The sequence below is a fragment of the Nicotiana tabacum genome, chromosome 18 (genome assembly GCF_000715075.1).
Source record: "Nicotiana tabacum cultivar K326 chromosome 18, ASM71507v2, whole genome shotgun sequence".
Taxonomy (NCBI): Eukaryota; Viridiplantae; Streptophyta; class Magnoliopsida; order Solanales; family Solanaceae; genus Nicotiana; species Nicotiana tabacum.
The window spans coordinates 160,815,876-160,828,415 of NC_134097.1; the positions used below are offsets into that span (position 1 = coordinate 160,815,876).

A 12,540-nucleotide genomic window follows, 5' to 3' on the forward strand; every position below is an offset into this window, starting at 1 on the left:
AAATTATTAAGACGTGCCTAAAGCAACTAGCGTATTGTTGTTTTGGGTAAGGCCGAAAAATTCGCTAAATGGCCTGTCCCGAATTCTAAGTGTTTTAATGTATATACAGTTAGAGGGCCCCGCAGCTGTGTATATTTTTATTTGACGAGGCTCGTCTCGTTCTACTTTTAAAAGGAATTCGCGACGTCATGGATATGCCTCTCGGATCACATCACAATCGATGTACCCGTGATTAGAAATACATTTCGAATCCGTCGAGATTTGGATTTGGGTCACATAAATGTGCACCCGAGTTTAAGAAGGTAAGGTTTATTAAAGCGTATCCTAAAGAGACTATCGTGTTGTTATTTTAGGAGGGTTGTGAGATTTGCTAAGCAACCCGTCCTGGAAACTAAATGCTTCAATAATATACATTTAACAAGGGCCCCGCATCTGCGTTTTGTTTATTTTTATCGAGGCTCATCTCGTTGTTATTTTTAAAGGATACCCTATAGCAACTAAGTTTCTTGTCGTGTTTGTCTCTATCAATTGAAAGCAGTAAATAGCCTTAGTTGATTATAAAACCGGATTTAAAGTGCTTTTACAGAATAATAAAACGTGACTGCACTTATGGACAACTAGCTGCAAATTATGGGCCCAAACCTAGCTCATGCGAGATGGCCAGACTTGGGCCCTGTTTTTCCGATACAGGCCTAACTGATTTTTTTCGATTTGGGCTCGGCCTTCCTGAGGTTGAGGACTAGAACTGATTCTTTGTTCTTTATCAATTTATATGTGACAAACTAGCAAAGGGGAAAGAACTTTAACTCATGTGGGTAGTTTTCCTATTTTTGGCCTACATTATAGAATGTACTACACCATCAGACTAAGTCTAAAATACAATCTATTACCCTGAGAATGTTTTTCACCTGACAGCATACATACATGACTATCATTCATTAACCTACATTGATATACTGAGCATGTAGGCTACTTCTATTATACAAACGAAAATGTAACTATTTTATGACATTTAATGTAGCAGTTCATGTATACATAAAAACAATCTGCAGGTCCTCTCTTTTGCATTCATGCTCAAACTCTCAATTGCATTGGTGGTATCAACTGTGTACCTGGTAAGGAAAGGAAAGGAAGAAGGAGAGTGATCAGTTGAGTAGTGTGCAGTAATCACAGCATCAACAGATACACAGCAACAACACAGCAACAAACCAACAACCAAGATTGTTTTCCACAGTCCATGAACAACCAACAATGATTCCCAGAATAAATGAAACCAGCAAATAGTCGAGTGCCAAACCAATAATTCCAGATGAAGAGTAATGAACACCAGAAGTAAAAGAATTTCAATGCAGCAAATACCAATAGTTCAGCAACCAACAAACAGCTCAGTCACGGCAGACGACAGAACTTGGCCAAGACAGCTTGACCAATATGAATTCTTGTTCAACTTTCAGATGGTGTTTGGTTACAATCTATTTGGAAACTAACTTATGTTTTTCGGCTTTCTTTAAACTCAGTAAACCTCTCTTCAGATTAAAACTCTAGCCTTAAGACTGAAAATTTTCACTTTGTTTTTCTCTTTTTTCTGAAGACTAAAAAGTCCAGCCCTTTTTAAGTTTTCCACTGGCCTATTTATAAGCCAAAGTGACCAAGTGCAGCTAAGCTGCCCTCATCTGCAACTTGCAGTCTGCCCATACCCCTTAAAGCCCATGCCTAAGCATCTTTTGGTGCCAGCCCCTTTATTCCCCACGCCTGGTTTTTGTTTAATCAAGAGTTATGGGCATCATTTTATTATTCATTTTAAGCCCCATACTCTCATGTCTTGCTCCCCATTGGTATTAGTTTAATCCTAAATTAGTACCCTACTTGTCAGCTCATTTAAACTAATCTTTCTGTCCTTTTTAACACCCCAGAATACCCCTGCTTAACCTTGATTATTACTGCCCTGCCTATTGCAGCATCAGGACAGTTTTGAACTGATGAAAGTTCAAATTCAAGGCTGCCTGGACTGAACCTTTCCAGTCATTTTTCACAATGCAAACAAACCATTTTAAACAATGTTGGGGCATTCAGTTAGTGGCAACGTTCAATTAGTCCTGTGACATTATTAGCTCATTCGATTCATTAGTTATAGAAAACTAATCAACGACATTTATCGAGTCGACTATACTAATTATAGCAGGTAATAATCAGTCGCTCATATAAACAATACGTTCGGGGACCTAAAGGGTATCAGACAACTTTTGTTAAATTACTGGGCCTATATGAATTAGTTCCTTTGACGATTAATCTAACTGACGATCATGTTTATCACAGAGTGTATTCAGAACAAACAGAAGACAATCGACCAAATAAAAGGCCTTTAACAGAGATGGAAGAAATCCGAAATAAAAATAACAACATAACAAACAAACACAACAGAACATGCTGACAGCTTAATTAGAACTAAAACAAAAGAAAGAAAAACTTACCAAAAAGGTTTGAAATCAAAAATGACCCAAATTCTGATTCAACTTCGAACCCTTGAGGCCGAACAAACTTTAATCAGGGTGTTCTCACATGAGAACACCTTGATTAAGGTCTATTAGACCTCAAACCCTTGTCAAGACTGGCCGGGTTCCCCAGGTGTATGTGTCCTAAGGTCTGGATTTCCAGATCTGATTTTTAAGGAGTTGTGGGTAGATTCGGACCAAACCAAGCTTGGTTTGGTCACGAGGAAGGTCAGGGGGTGTCTGGTATGAAGATGGGGTGGTTTGGCATAGATCCGGGTTCGACTCAAATCTTTAAATGAAGATTCGAGACGAACGAAAGTGATTCGAGGCTAGGGAGTAACAGATCCATGTTCAGGAGAGTGAGGGGGTCTTAGGGTGTTCAGGAGGTGGTCACCGGCGTTCGTGCCGCCGGCTTTTGGTGGAAGGGAAACTAGGGCGGCGTTAGGGTTTGGGGGTTTCAGGGTTCGGGGAAGGAGATGACTGAAGGGTGGGGTTGGTATAGGGGGTGCGGGGTACGATAGGAGGCTTATATACGGGGAGGCTGATTGGATCTGAGCCGTTAGATCAGATGATCTCAACGGCTTAGATCTGATACTGAGAAATGAGACGGGGTCGTTTGGTAGTTAAACGGGGTCGTTTGGTTTAAGTGAGGGGTCGGATCGGATTGGTTATTGGGTCGGGTTTGAACACGGGTTGCTGAAAATGATCCTGGACCGTTGGATTGGATTGATTGGAACGGCTGAGATGGATTGGCCTGAAACGGTGTCGTTTCAGGAGGTGTCTGGGCAACCGGATTTGGACTGGGCCTGAGTGCTGGTTGGGCCAGTTATTTTGTTTAATTTTTGGCCCAAACCGATTTCCTTCACTTTTGTTTTTCTAATTTCATTTTTTCTTTTAAAACAAAAATAAAAATAATAAATAATAAAAATAACGAAATTAAAACTAAACAACAATGCAACATTTTAACACAATTATCACAAAAATTATTTAAGTAAGTTAACTAAAAGCCTAGAACGAACGATGCACACACATATATATATATATATTTTGAATTTTCTTTTACTGACCGAATTATGGTTTAATCATCCTAACATGCATATTTTGTATTTTTGTTTGTTAATGATTAAATGCAAAAATGGACAGATCCACAAATGACTAACAACACATGTCACGAAAACTCGAACAATTTGTACAGCGAAACCATTTGTTACTATTTTCATTTTCTTTTGGAGCGATTGCTCGTAAAGTAAAAATCACGTGCTTACAGGGAGTGTGTTTGAAATGAGTATGATGGGTGGGCTTAACTTTTTCTTAGGCTTACAGATCAAACAAAACCCAAATGGAACCATGATCCATCAACAGAAATATGTAAAAAAGTTGATCAAAAAGTTTAAAATGGATGAATCAAAGGAAATAGACACCTCCATTGCAACTGCCACTAAATTAGGCATAGATGAACCTGGTTCATCTGTTAATCAGAAGTTATATAGGGGTATGATTGGTTCACTTTTGTATCTAACTGCCAACAAACCTGACATAGTTTTTAGTGTAGGGCTCTATGCTCGCTTTCAGGCTAATCCAAAGGAATGTCACTTGACTGCTGTCAAGAGGATATTGAGATATTTGAAAGGCACTACTGATCTGTGTCTTTGGTACCCTAAAGGTAGTAATTTCAATCTAGTAGGGTATGCTGATGCTGATTATGTAGGTTTTCTTGTGGATAAGAAGAGCACCTCAGGTATGACTCATTTTCTTGGTTCATGTCTTGTATCATGGGCCACTAAAAAGCAAAATTCAATGGCCTTATCCACTGCTGAGGCTGAATATGTTGTTGCTGCCTCTTGTTGTGCTCAATTGCTGTGGATCAAACAGTAGCTGATAGATTTTGGCATTGAAGTTGGTTGCATTCCTATCTTCTGTGATAACACTAGTGCTATAAGTATGACAAAGAACCATGTTCATCATAAGAGGACTAAGCACATAGATGTTAGACACCACTTCTTAAGAGATAACTATGAGAAATGATTGATCTCTATAGAATTCTGTGCTACTGATAAACAAATTGCTGACATCTTCACTAAAGCATTGAGTAGAGAAAACTTTAAGAGGAACATGTTGGAATTAGGGATGATTAAGATTACCTAATAAGACCAGCTCATAATGCAAAATGAAAAAAAATTGAAAAATGAAAAAAAGAATTTGGCTAGGAAATCTAAACTTGTGAAAATATCTAGATTAATTTTTACTTAACTTCATAGTGTAATTAGTATACTCCTATGACGTGTGTTAATAGGACTCACTGATCTCTTACAAAATTTTCTCTATTATGGTAAATTGAGGCATGGTCAAGAGAATTCTAAATGAAAAACCTGGTTCATCAGTATGAGCTCATCTAAAAGCTAAGGTATGTTTTCTATACTCTGCAAAATTAGAAATATAAATATTTAAATCATGAGCAGAAGTCCTACAATTGTTCAATTCCTTAGACAATTCTATCCGTTAGTTTTGAACCAGTTCCATCAGCCTTAGAACTCTAAACCACAAAAATTGCCTAAAATCTAGGGAAGCCTAACCGTTCATTCAGACATGAAATTTCAGGTTGATTAGACCTCTGATTGACCACTACTGAAGCTGTCGTTATATATTAAATGTGTATTTCTCTTTAAATACACATCATTACCTCCTGCCATCTCCATAATTCTACACCATAAAAAATCCCTCTTCACTTCCACTTGCTTTCTTCTCCAAAATTCTAACTCACCAATTCTCCCAAGAAACCAACGATCATGACAAATCCACAAGATAATCCTGGAACTCCTCCACCACCCACTCCCTCAAATTTATCTACCCCTCATCCACCTAGTACATCTCCCAAACCCAGGCTGAGAAGGGTGAAAATGCTTGCTCAGAAAACAGTAGCGTTTGGGGCTCTCTCAAAGAAATTAAATGAGAAATTAAAGGCAAGCCAGACCCAAGACTCTGACTCCGATTCTGATTCTGAGTCATACAAATTTGCTAGTGAGGGGGAAGGACCTGGGTCTTCTGACTCTGAGAAGACTCAAGAATCCCCTTATAAGGTAAGTTCTGCTTTAGCTGAAAATCTAGAAACTAGGTTTTTCTGGTTGGGCCTATCAGGGATGTAGAATTACCTGAGTTACGAAGGAGTGGAGGTAAAAAAAATCTGAAAAAGAAAGAGAGAGAGAGGGTGCATGTGGTGAAGAGAGGGGAAATGGGAAAAGAGTGGTTGATCATTCACCCACTGCTGATTTGTCTGTGCTTGCTATCTGTGGGGTTGAACAAGAAAATGTAGAAGAGAGTGGAAAGAAGTCAGGGGGAAGTGGTTCTAGTGAAGCTGTTGAAGGGTTAGTTAATCTAAGCACACAAGGAGATGAACCTGGTTCATCTACTGAAGAGACCCTAGCAGACCTATTGAAAAATGTTGGGGCAAGTTATGATCCAAAGAAATGAAGAACTCCCACACCAAAAGCCCCCAGTACTCCTAAACTCTCCAAGAAAAGAAAGGCTTCATCCCCAACAAACACTGAAATTTCATTGCCAAAGGGAAAAGCTACAAGAAGCAGGGTGAAATAGAGTGAGAGTGATCTCCAAAAGGCTCTAGCTGAGAGTAAGAAGAAAAAAATGGCTAAGGGAAAAGGAATGTGACAGAGTCCTCAGAGGTTGTGGAAGTTGAGGAGATAGAACAGGTCCATCAGGAGGAAGTTCCAATAGTGGAGGTTCAGACCCCCAAACCCAAAAATCCCAAGACTTCTTCCAAGAAGTCTTCCTCTGTGTCTGAGGCTGCTGAATCTTCATTAGCCAAGAGGACAAGGTTTGTAGTGAAAAGTAAATAAGTAAGAATTTCTAAAGATGAGGAATGGAGTGGAGAAGAAGAAGAAGATGAGTATGATGGTGAACAAGACAAGCTTGCCATATTTGGCAAAAGAAAGATTTTGAAGGGTAGATTGCTAAAAGACCTGGTGGAACCAAGAATGATGAGACTGGTAGATGCCTTAGCTGCTCAGGGGTAAAAGGACATGGTCCTTCATATGGATGGTAGGCTAGCCAGGAATGAGATTATTGAGTTCATGGCAAATGCAGAGGTTAAGGATGGCAAAGTTAACAGCCTGGTGAAAGGAGTTCAAGTGTACTATTTTTGCTCTTGTTCAATGTTAATCTGTCCTTGATAGTTTAAATATGTTTGCTTGATTACTGATGATTAAACAATGATTGCACTTGCAGTTGCCTCAGTGGCCATGAGTACTTATTAAAATCTAGGACTCACATTATGTAACTTTTCGATGATGCCAAAAGGGGAAAGAGATATTATGCTTTACACATTCTGAATAAGTGATGTTTATAACCTAATTAACCTGGTCCTTGATGATAAGTGAATTTTCTCATCTTTGTATTGATGGTTAAGCTGAGTTCTTACAGGATCCAAGTAAGTAAAAAGCACAGAGTTTGTCATCATCAAAAGGGGGGAATTTGTTGGCCCAAGAACAGGTGAAGTTTTGAAGATTGACAAAAGAACTCAGACATGGACCAGGTCCATCTTGTGAAGCACAATCATGATCAACCTGTACATGTGAGACGCACGTGAAGGAGATAAATCTAACTGATCAAGAAGCAATATCTCCTGATCTGATCGAAAATGTTGCATATTGGATAAGGAGAGAAAGACTCCTTACATGAAGAGAACACAGTTTAGGAAGATGATAGTATTAGAGTTTGAGATCATCTTGAACTCTTCTACGATAGAAGAGTAGAATTTGAATCCCAATAAATCTCTAATTACTAACCCATTAAATATCAGTGTTGTTCTCTTTTACAGGCAATGCACATAAGCAGAAGTTAAACTTAAATTGAGAGCAAAAGAGTAAGGCGATTTTGCAAGCAATTTATGTGTGATTCGAGTGTGCAATCCTGAAGCTACTTAAACGAGATAGAAGAACCAGTTCCATGTGTCTATCTTTTATTCTAATTCAATTGTAGTGGGTGATTTTACATTGTACCTTTCAGCTTTCATAGAAGCAATTGTATTAGGTACCTAGAGTGTTCAAGTTAGAGTTAACTTGAAGTTGTCGCAACAATTGAGGCAGTGTGCCACAACAAGATTAGAGTTAATCGTTAGGTTTACAAAGAGTTTTGTAAATGCTGTTTTGGCTCAGTGATTTTAGTGGAAGTTTGGGAAAATCCTACTGAGTAGTACGTCGTGATTTTTTCACATTTTGAGCCAGGTGTTTTCTACGTAAAAATCTCTGTGTTCTTTATTTTGTTTATTTATTATTCCACAAACAGTAGTAGTTGGAACACATAGAAGAACCAAGTCCTTCTATAGTTCATTTAAGCGAAATTGGGTACCACACAAATCACCCCCTCCCCTTTTGTGTGGTATTGACGTTTAAAACATCAATACATATAGAAAGAATTACAAGAAAATACACATGACTTTACACCATAACAAAAAATGGCCCATATTTTTTGCTTTACCTAACCTAGCCCATATTGTACATATTTTGAAAATACTAGCTCTTGCAAATTCATAATCTGTGTTCTTACAACCATTACTTCTAAAAGCTATGAAGTTAAATTTGTGTTTTCACCACTATTGCTTTCACTCTCTCTTCTTCTCATATCTTTTACATATGCTAGGGCACGTTCGCCATTACTGCTTCTCCCCTATGTCACCTGGTTACAATATAAAAAAATTAAAGAGTAGAAGTCCACCATTGAAGGCCATTCAAAGCTTTCGAAAATAGATTTTTTTGAGTTTGTTAGATGTTTGGATTGTGTGTTATTTCAATTGATTGAAAATATCAAAAGGATATCAAAATTTAAATTTGAAATGATTTGGAGTAGATTTGAGCAAGATTTGAGTTCAATTTCAGAAAAGACGCAAGGAAGAAGACGAAGTCAGTTTTTTTATATAATTATGCATAATCTTGTATAATAGTTTATATGAGTGTATAAACACATCTTATACACTATTATACACCTTTATACAAGAGTCTGTAGACGAACTTTTTTCACGATTTTCAGTTGCAATTCTTGTTCAAAACCATTCCAAATCTCCATTAAATGACTTCAAATTTATATACAACCTTCTTATACTATTTCTAACAAGTCTAAATAACACCCACGCCAAATTTGTCACAAAATCAAATTCAAAATTTAAACCCACATATTTAAGCTTGTTAAAAATCTAATTTTCACCACCCAAATGGATTTGGTTGGTTCAACTAATATTTGAGTCACAGTTACTGATTCAAAAATTAACTTCAAAGCTTGAGCAATCTTTTTTTAAAATTAAATAGTAATTTTGAGAACCTATTGGAGTTGGATGTTGAATCTTAGCCTATTATTTTTGGGCTAGCTGGTTGTAAATTGGAATATAGACTATAAAATTGAAAAGTAGGGAGTCCACTTGTTCTTATGTGAAATTTTCCCATACATATAATTCAAAATTTTTGAATTCATATTTTGAGATGATAAATTGATCTTCAATATTGAGCTTCTTTTCATTTTTTACTCGAACGGAAATATGTATGAATTTAGCAATTTCTGCAATTTTGCACAATAGTGTTTTCCATTGAAAGGGAGGATGCGTGAGCAGTTTTCGATGAATCGGAATCGCCATTTTGATTACTATATTCGGAGTACATTTTCTAAGCTCGCTTTTGTGAGGATAAATATACTATTGATAATGTTCGAATAGACAATTTAGCAGTGGTTTTAAAAGTGAAAAGCGCAAAAAAGGACAGTGTGAATTGATGCGCACATTTAGGGAATCAATTCATTGCTTCAAGCACAAGGCAGGCAAAAGATGATTTCATATATTGCAATTTGTTATCATCGTGCTAGCTTGTTTTCTGATGAATCAGAACAATTATTTTAGTATTGCACTCCACGTAGTTTTGCTTAGTTGAACTTCTCATGACGAAAGTACTTGAAGTTGAACAAATATATATTGTTTTGTAGTTCATGTTTGTTTTTTTGCAGTTTTCAACCACTGTTTTGTCCTTGAATTGAATGCTGACATGATATTATATTTGATCAGTAATGAATTGCACTCAAAATAGAAACGACCATTTCAGTTTTTGTTATATGTTAAGTAATTTATTAAAAATATACCAAGGTGGTACACCAAAATACAACAACCGGTCCTTTCATCCCCAAGAACTCACACAACTCGATGAACTGAGATAACCATTTCAGTAGTATGAAACAATCTACAAACTTAAATATATGTATTCTTAAAAAAAAGCAAATAGACTTTTACTCTCACATACTTGGAGCTAAAGAAACTGAAATGGAAGTAAGACACTGGACCTTATAATCAAATATGTATCAGACATGTTGTGTTCTAGAGGTAACATTCCAAAATTGAACGGTGTTGAATGAGAGAGAGAGTGTGTTTACCTGAATGTTGTATCAGTTTTCCCACCTTGCGCACCACCAAGAGGCGGGGCAATCATTAAGTTTTTAATTTTTTCTTTCACAGATATCATCATGTTGTGGCAGTGCAAAACTTGCGGCTTCTATGTAGACATGGAAAAACATGGTTCAGGTGAAATATATATGCAACAGCTCGGGGAGTGCACTGTCGGCACTCAGGTAAGGAAAACTACACTAACTGAATGGAACATTTTTTTTATTTGATTAAAGAGGGGGAGTGGGTTGGTGGTGCTTCATTATAGTAATTTGCGAGCAGGCCTATTCACATCACTAGTTATTTCTATTATTATTTCTATTATATAGAAATGAGAAGTTGGTCGAACAAGGGTATATTTGTCATTATACCCTCTCATATTATTGTTTTAATATTATTTTATCTATACTATTCTAGACTTTTCCGTCACTTTCCCGTCAAAACCTTGCATCCATCAAAAACCCCAACACCCTACACTTTTCCAGTCACTTTCATCTACTTTGCTCAGGCACTTTCATCTTCTTTACTCACCCGTAAGTTACTTTCATCTCATTTACTTTGATTTATCTGCTCAACTAACTTGGTAAATTTTTTTCTCATCTCCTTTCCATCTCTTTTCAAAATTTCGGATTTCATGCTGAAATTTTTTGTAGGTTCCATTATTGTTCATTCAAACTTCTATCAAGAATTACTTTATCAGTTTTTCCCTTCTACTTTGAATGTTTTAATTTCAGATCTGAATGTCTTCTACTTTTTTTTCCCAAGAACTAATTTATCAATTTTTTTCATCTACTTTGGTAGTTCCAATTTCAGATCCGATTTTCTATCTACTCAGTGCAAAAATCAGTACTTACTACTTGTTAAAGGGTATCATGATTTAGGCTCTCTGTTTTACTACTTTTCTGTTGGGATTTAGGGTAGAACCTTTTTTAACCTAAAGAGGAGATGATAGTTACTATTACTATGGCTAATAAAAGCAATTGAGTAGTAAGTCATTCGTCAAGTAAGGGTTAAATGTATAGCTCTAAATAAACAATACTAAATACTGTACATTAAATTTATGTAGAGAATAGAAACATGGGTTAAAGAAATAAGAAAAAATAGTATATAGGAATGAATTAACAAGAGGAAAAAAAAAGGAGTTTCTAGGTATTACTCCATCCATTTAATTTAATTTAATGTGATATTGTTTATTTAGACCGTATCTAAAAACGATGTATTTTTTTTTATAAAAGTTTTACCTTTAAATTTTCCATTTTCCATGGTACTTTTAATACGGTAATTTTTTTTTAAAATTTCATACTCAATCATATATAGATGGTTATCGTTCATTGAAAAAGAAAAGATATTTTCTTTCTTCCAATTAACGTGATCCTATATTCTTTTTGGTATGTTAAAAAAGAAATAATCCCTTCCTAAATTTAAAAATAATTTAATGTAAACTTCTCATTTTAACTTTTCTTTGACCAAACCCAAAACAAATGCTCTGCCTTCTCTCTACTTTCTCTCTCTAGAAAATATCCGCCGTCACTGTAGCATTGCATACTAGCTACTGTTCATCGCAGCATTTTTTGCGATTTGAACTTGCTCATGCTCGTGTAAGGCAGCAATGGCTGTGTTGAACTCTCCCCAGTCCTTGGCTGTGGGAGAGCAAACACCCGGGATCAACATTCCGCTAAAAATGAATTATGCAGCAACTGTGACTAAAGAAAATGTGCGACAAATCCAACATACAGTTCTATGTCCAGTTAGATTCGAACATGGAGAACCAATCATTGAATTCACCACAGATGATGTGAAAGAGTTTGTCATAGAGGAAGGTTTACACCAAGCAGTTGTCATCAAATTCTCTTATGGAAAACCAGAACTTCACGACTTCAGAAGAATTTTTCCAAAACAGTTCGATGTGAAGGGATCGTGTAACATCGGGCAGCTGGAGTTTAGACATTTACTGGTACGATTCAAGCTTTATGAAGACTATGTAAACTTTGTTTCCAGATCTACTGGGCACATTAACTCAAATGGAGATGAGTTCTTCTTCAGAACTTTTCCTTGGACGATTGGATTCGATCCAAGAATTGAGACATCGAAGGCTGTGGTGTGGATCTCATTCCCAGATCTTCCACCAAATTATTTTGCTGAGAAATCTTTGATGTCAATTGCATCTGCAGTTGGAAAACCTCTTGCTATTGATAAGGCGATGAAAGATCGAACAAGGCCAAGCGCTGCGAGGGTTAAAGTGTTGCTGGATCTACTGGATAAGCATCCCAAAAAAGTAAAGATTTCAGTCGTCGACAAAATTTGTGGAAAATCTAATGATTTCAGTCAAAAAGTTATATATGATTACCTTCCAATGTACTGTACATGCTGTAAGCACCAAGGGCATGATGAAATTTCATGTCGCGCGATGAAAGGAAGAAATAAAAATGCAAAGGAAAATACAGAGCAAATTAGTAGAACTGATTTGGATGAGAATTGCGTTGAACAGCTTCAGGGGGATGCAAGGCAATTATTGAATGCAATAAGAGATGCCAATCAGCTAGAAGATAATGACAATGTGACTAAACTGCAGGGAGTGGTCGATCACACTTCACATACTCAGAATAAGTCTAAAGATAA

The 12,540-nt window shown here is 36.6% G+C and overlaps 1 protein-coding gene across 11 annotated transcripts in view; it reads left to right on the plus strand.

Moving 5' to 3' along the window:
* Window positions 1-10,346: 10,346 nt before the first annotated feature.
* LOC107772267 (uncharacterized) overlaps window positions 10,347-12,540 on the plus strand; it is a 29,741-nt gene continuing 27,547 nt past the window's right edge. For all 11 annotated transcript variants that reach the window (XR_012702445.1, XR_012702446.1, XR_012702449.1 and 8 more), the window contains exon 1: window positions 10,347-10,454. The gene's annotated coding sequence lies outside the window, so the exon portion shown is untranslated. The remainder of the gene's footprint in view (window positions 10,455-12,540) is intronic.